This window comes from Mandrillus leucophaeus, unplaced genomic scaffold (assembly GCF_000951045.1).
Source record: "Mandrillus leucophaeus isolate KB7577 unplaced genomic scaffold, Mleu.le_1.0 Scaffold252, whole genome shotgun sequence".
Taxonomy (NCBI): domain Eukaryota; kingdom Metazoa; phylum Chordata; class Mammalia; order Primates; family Cercopithecidae; genus Mandrillus; species Mandrillus leucophaeus.
Genome location: NW_012102610.1, coordinates 2,228,030 through 2,234,622, shown reverse-complemented (window position 1 = coordinate 2,234,622; position 6,593 = coordinate 2,228,030). Strand labels below are relative to the sequence as shown.

Below are 6,593 nucleotides of genomic sequence, written 5' to 3'. Positions count from 1 at the left end.
CCATTCTCCTGCCTCAGCCTTCCGAGTAGCTGGGACTACAGGCGCCCATCACCTCGCCCGGCTAATTTTTTTTTTTTCTTTTTTTAGTAGAGACAGGGTTTCACTGTGTTAGCCAGGATGGTCTCGATCTCCTCATCTCATGATCCGCCCGCCTCGGCCTCCCAAAGTGCTGGGATTACAGGCGTGAGCCACCGCGCCCGGCCTAAAGGAGTATTTTAAATTAAATAAGTTTGAATAAGTTGTGGAAGGTTTATAAAATTGTAAGATACAATTATATTAATTGTAAGAGGCTGGGCACGGTGGCTCACACCTGTAATCCCAGCACTTTGGGAGGCCAAGGCAGGAGGATCAGGAGGTCAGGAGATTGAGACCATCCTGGCCAACATGGTAAAATCCTGTCTCTACTAAAAATACAAAAAAAATTAGCTGGATGTGGTGGCGTGTACCTGTCGTCCCAGTTACTTGGGAGGGTGAGGCAGGAGAATTGCTTGAACCCGGGAGGTGGAGGTTGCAGTGAGCCGAGAGCATGCCACTGCACTCCAGCCTGGCGACAGAGCGAGACTCCATCTCAAAAAAGAAAAAGAAAAAATTAATTGTAAGAGATTCTATGCGTAAACATATTGGCTACAGGTAAAATGGCATTGCTCAGTTTTTTCCATAAATTGGACATTGGAATAAAATCACAACAGAGTTTTCTTAGAACATTGTTCTGCTCTGAGAAAAAAATTGTAAAGGGTTACAAAATGTTTATAAAAATCTTACCTTATGGTCAAACTAATTAAAACAATAGATTTATAAAATATTACTAAAAGCTAGCTTTAACATTAAAAATACACAAATGGAAACATAAAATTTGGTTTTCTCTTTTAAAAAGGATTTTTATGTAATATTAAAAGATAAAGGTTTTTGTTTACCTTTTAAATAAAGTGCAAAAGAAATAGCGGAGGGAAGGAAAGAAAGGAGACAGAGTCAGTTGGCCTCATGCTATCTTCACTGGGTCTTGTTTGAAAAGCTGAGTCTCCTAACAGACTAACGTTTTTTCCTTTAAAAAATTTTTGAGTTATTTTGGCTAAATGAATGACTTATGATAATTTAAGATTCTATTTTGTAATATCTAATGTTTTAAACCTTTGGTATTTAACAAGCCTTTCAAAATCAAGTTCTAGATTGTCATGCTAAATCAGCCAATTCTAAGGTTGTTTAAATATAAAATTTGAATGAACTCCATGGTCTAAGTCAAATTACCTATGATAATCCGTTATCAATGCTATGCACCTAAATTGGAGAAACATAAGTCCAATATTAAGCATGGATTCATAAAGAAGCAGGACTTAAGAACCTTAAGATTTTGTTGTTGGGGGTTCTTCATTCCATAACTCGTCATGGAAAAGATAAAATGGTCCAAGTTGAATATATTGATGTGGTGACTTATAAATGGTGGAAACAGTTTAAAACCAATGTTTGGTTCCATTTTCCTGGAAAGACAATCAAAGCTTCGGTTACATTTGGTTCCCTGATGGGCCATTTAAACATTTATAAAGGTATTTCATTCAATTGTCAGTTTTCAATGCTTGTTATCTGGTGGTGTAGGGGCTTTCCCATGCAAGAGGGCATGTGTAACAGTGAATTGTGATGCTACAGTGTGTTTTCACCCGGTGGAGAAAGCTTCTTATGGTTCACTGAGGACAATCCCTTCACAATCTAGAACCCAAGGGTTGGATCTTCTGGCAACCTCAGAGAGGGACTGTCCTTGCCGTCCACCACAGCGGAACTTTGGAGCCTGGAATCTTGGGTTTATAATCTCACAACTGAGAAGGGTCCCTCCACACTCCTGGAACTGTACAGCCATTGGAACCCTTAGGGTAGAGCTACCCAGGAAAGTTTCTCCCCAGAAGAAGATGGCATCCTTGATGTGAACGGCTTTTCCCAACATTACAGATCAAAATTTCTTCTATCATGAGACTCTTTTTCTTTGAATATTTTTTCCTTGTTTATGCCTCTATTAACAATAGGAATGAAAATGGGGTCTATTTTGTGCACTTCTAGGGTATACTTTTATTTGTGAAGGATTTTGCAGCCAGCCTTATACATGAATAAACTTATACTTCAATAGATAAAAGATGAAGGCCCAATGTAGGTGAGAAACTTTAGTGGTATATCTGTTGCCTCATAATCAGTTTTCCCCTTAACCCACATCATGGATTAAAGAGAACATTGCCAGGAGGCCTTCACTCTGTAAGAAGGACGTCATTTGTTAGGTCCTTTTTCCAGGGTTTAGAATAAAAGAGGCAATAATTAGAAATGTCGCCCTCACAATAGGCTCTATAGCAAATTCTACTTTAAAGGCTGTCGTTACACAACAGACTTTAAATTCTCTTGTGAAAGTTGTGCTAAGTAATAGAATTGGCTAAACAGAAAAGTACCTGTGCAGCTGCTGACACTTGTGGCCTACAGAGAAATACATCAAATGTAAATTATAAAAATTCAGTTGTAGGGGATTAGTGAAGAGACCCTCTAGTCAAGCAAGTAGACTAGTACATTCTTTAATCTATTTAATTTTAGGTATTTTGGTTTATGGGGACCCTGGGTAAGGAGCATACTCCAAACTCTTGGTATTATCATCCTAATAGTCATAATAGTCTCCCCGGTGTGCTGTATTCTCTCAGAGGTTGTAAATGCTTGCCAGACATCTCTAGGACATCAAATGGTCTCTCTTCAACTGGAATGACAAAAGCTGAGAGAAATGGGTGACCATGAGAACACTGCAACTTATGAATGACATGCTGAGACCCAAAACCCAAAATGATGGCAACTGAGTGACCCTAAGTTTTGTTCACACTCTCACCTAAGTGAGAACCTGGTCAAAAGGGGGAATTTTTGAAAACAAAATTATGGGAAGCCATTATTTTGGACTAAGCTCATGTGCTAGGCCCCAACAAACCAAACCAAACTAAAATGGAGTGACTCATGCTAAAGATGACATAATCAAGCCAAGGCTTTAAGAAAACACTGATCCTAGAACAGACCAGGTTTTGTTTTCCTCTTGTAAACAGGATGTTCCAGCATAAGGTACTCTCTACTCAGTCCTTATTCTCTCCTTGCAAAACACACGATTCTGTTTCCCAGTAGGTTTCAAAATCATATAAGTACATTTACAACAGTAATAGTAACATCAATGACTGAGGTTTTGGTCAACCTCTCAAAATTGAGAAAATGACAAAAAGGGGGGAATTGTTAAAGCAAATTAAATACGGCCTGAGAAGGACTCTGTACATCTATATTTGAGTCCTTGTGGATGAACTGTAGCCTAGCTTAATAGACAAAATTGAAAACCTAACTTAATAGTATGCACCCATAACAATAGCAGAGTGTTGGCCAATCCCGGGGGCATACTTCAACCACTCATAGACTACTGAATGTTCAGACTGTGTTCAAATAAGACAAATGCTGAGCTGTAACCAAATCCTGCCGTTTCTGACTTCCAATTCCTGTCCTTTTTTGTCTATAAATTTGTTCTGACCACGAGGCATCCCTGGAATCTCTCTGAATCTGCTGTGATTCTGGGGGCTGCTCAATTGGTGAATTGTTCATTGCTCAATTAAACCCCTTTAAATTTAATTCGGCTGAAGATTTTCTTCAAGAAACAAAGGAACTGAGACACCAACAGTTTCTGGAACTTACCCAAGGTCATGCAGCCAGAAGTGGAGCAGCTGGAATTTGAACTTGAGCAGGCTAGTTCCAGGGTCCGTGCTCTTATCACTATGCTGCCTCTGAAATCAGACTAGCAGTAAGACACTGGAATATGTAAGTAAGGTCTCATTTCTGCTAGATTTGAATTCTGCTTTGGCTTATCAAAAGGCTTAGTGGGCCGGGCGCGATGGCTCACGCCTGTAATCCCAGCACTTTGAGAGGCTGAGGTGGGTGGATCACGAAGTCAGGAGATCGAGACCATCCTGGCTAACACGATGAAACCCCGTCTCTACTAAAAATGCAAAAAGTTAGCTGGGCGTGGCAGCGGGCGCCTGTAGTCCCAGCTACTTGGGAGGCTGAGGCAGGAGAATGGCGTGAACCCGGGAGGCGGAGCTTGCAGTGAGCCGAGATCGTGCCACTGCACTCCAGCCTGCGCGGCTGAGCGAGACTCCGTCTCAGAAAAAAAGGAAAAAAAAAAAAAGGCTTAGTGATCCCACTTAACACGCATGTACAATGTGCTGTGCAAGGTTGCAAAGGAGAAACTACAAAGGTTTTTCAGGTGTTCCTGGCCAAAGTAAAGTTGTGGACAGAGAAGCAGATCAAGGAGCCAGGTGACTGGGGAAACATGAGCATTTATTAATAGTAATTACTATGCATTTAATGTTGAGACTTCGTACACCATTGCATTTAACCTACAGGGAACACATTTATTGAACACAGAAATTGCTGAAACTAGTTCAGCTTTGTCTTAAGAAACGACTAACATTACTATTATACTATAGACCATCATCCTTTCTCCCTTTTTTCCACACCCAGCCACTCTACCTCAGAAGACCAAGCCTCTATGGAGGCTGTCAGTGCTGTCTTCTGTTGCTAGGATTCATTATCTTCAATCTTTCCTCTCACTGGTTCTATGGCCACTGAACTGCGAGCTCTTTGAGAACAGTGACGTTGCCTATCCCGCTCGTATGTCCCTCCACTACTGCATGTATCCCCCTGAGCTGTGATTTATCCCCTTGGTCATTCTTGAAGTCAGGTACCAGTATGCCCACCAGTGGCAGGGTGAGCAAATGGTGGTGCATTCACCAGTGGTGTTCTTATCTGTCTGTGTAATCTAGGCATTTATGACAGTGTCTGGCACGATGTGTAGTTGGTCAAAATATTTATTGAATAATCAAATACTTAATCATGTTTGTTCAGATTTTAGGGAAGCAAACTAAAAGATATCCAAATGTTTCTAAGTTTTCTAGGCTCATCAATGAAAGAAAATAGACAGGAATTTGAAGTTGAAAATACTAAATTGCTCTTCGATTATGTTTCTGGACATTTCCTGTCCTGTATTTATTCAGAACACTGAAAGAAGATTGTTGATTATGCCAGATGAAAAGCAAACAGTCCATCTGGGGTGGTGAGGCTGCTGGAGAGCTGGTGATGTTCTGTTTGTTGATGTGGATGCTGTTTACAGAGATGTGCCCTGTGTTTACAGAGACTGTAAAAACAGTGAGGTAGACTTTCCTGCATATATATCTCAATAAATGTTCTTAAAGCAAATATTACAAATCCAAAAAATATTTTTCCTATGAAATTTAATATTACTTTAAACTAATTATCTTTCTCTTCCATCAGAATCAAGTTAGTAAGGATCTCAGAGGTCATAAAGTCTACCTCGGCCCTGACATGCTTACATACATGCACAGAGTAGGCTGAATAGGAGTACCCTTGAAATGCAAGAGAGAAGCTGGAAGGCAGAGTTCATTAGTGATAGAAAATCATTACTTTGCAATGTTTGTAGCACTTTAATTATCAAGAGAATATAAAAATGCATTCAAATAAATGAAGAAAAATGGGTAAACAAATGGACACATTATGAAGATTTCTAAGGTTCAATTAACATCTGAGAACTTCTCAACCTCTCAGTTATCAGGGAAGCCATAAGCCATTGGATCCACAAACATTAAAAAGTCTCACAATCCTGTGTCAGGAAGAATGCTGACTATCAGAAGTGCTGGGAGAAGCTCTGGAAAGAGCTTTGTAAAAAGCTCTTAAGCAGCATCCACTAATGCCAAACACCTCCATGAGCAGCAACTCCAATCCCAGCTGCGAAATGCTCAGGCTGAACTCAAATGAGAGGCAGGTGCATTCATAGCAGAGCCAGTCGTGATGGTCATACAGTGAAGACAGCAAATGCCCACCAGTGTCAGGGTGAGTAAATGGTGGTGCATTCACCAGTGGTGTAGACCAACCAGCCACTCCAGATCCACTGGGATCCACAGGACTTTGCAGACACAGGCCGCCTATAAATTCATTAATCACCTGGGGCCCGAGTCTTTTTGTCCGTAGAGCCATTCCCATCTTGGTACTGAGATGTTGTGGTGGAGACCAAGGATCCCTCGAACTGGTCCAGGGGTGGGAGGAGCTCTGCGAAGTCAGGGAATGACTGTGTCTGGCAAGAAATTGGAGCCATAAGGGCTCTGAGGTAACAAGGAGAGTAGGGCTGAGTCTGGGAGTGATCGTAAGTTTGGGATTGGGCCAGGACCTGGGATTGGGCTAGGACTAAGCCTGGGCCTGGGCCTGGGCCTGGGCCTAAAATTGGAGTTGGAGCTGGAGCTGGGGCTGGGCCTGGGAGTAAGCCTGACTTGGAATTGGGCCAGGGGCTAGGATGGAGCCTGGACCTGGGATTGGGCCTTGGCTTTTGAGTGGGCCTGGAATGGGGCTGGGATTGGGCCAGGGGCTAGACCCAGGGCAGCCAAACGCCCTCCTGGGCTCTGCACCCAAAGATACTTCAGGCCTGGTGGAGGCTGAAGATCATGAGTTCCACCACTGGGAGAATTCCCAAGGGGCCAGGCTGACTGGGGGCAGAGGCCGCGGCTTCAGGGAAAGGGGGCACAGTGCGAGCTCTGCGG

At 42.3% G+C, this 6,593-nt stretch overlaps 1 pseudogene across 1 annotated transcript in view; it reads right to left on the bottom strand.

The window, feature by feature from the left end:
* Positions 1–6,061: 6,061 nt before the first annotated feature.
* Positions 6,062–6,593, bottom strand: part of LOC105542213 — a 131,600-nt pseudogene continuing 131,068 nt past the window's right edge. Inside the window, exons 6-7 of the transcript XR_001006434.1 lie at positions 6,310–6,587; positions 6,062–6,255 (exon numbers count right to left, since the gene is read on the bottom strand). The product of XR_001006434.1 is annotated as a tetra-peptide repeat homeobox protein 1-like (transcript). The remainder of the gene's footprint in view (positions 6,256–6,309; positions 6,588–6,593) is intronic.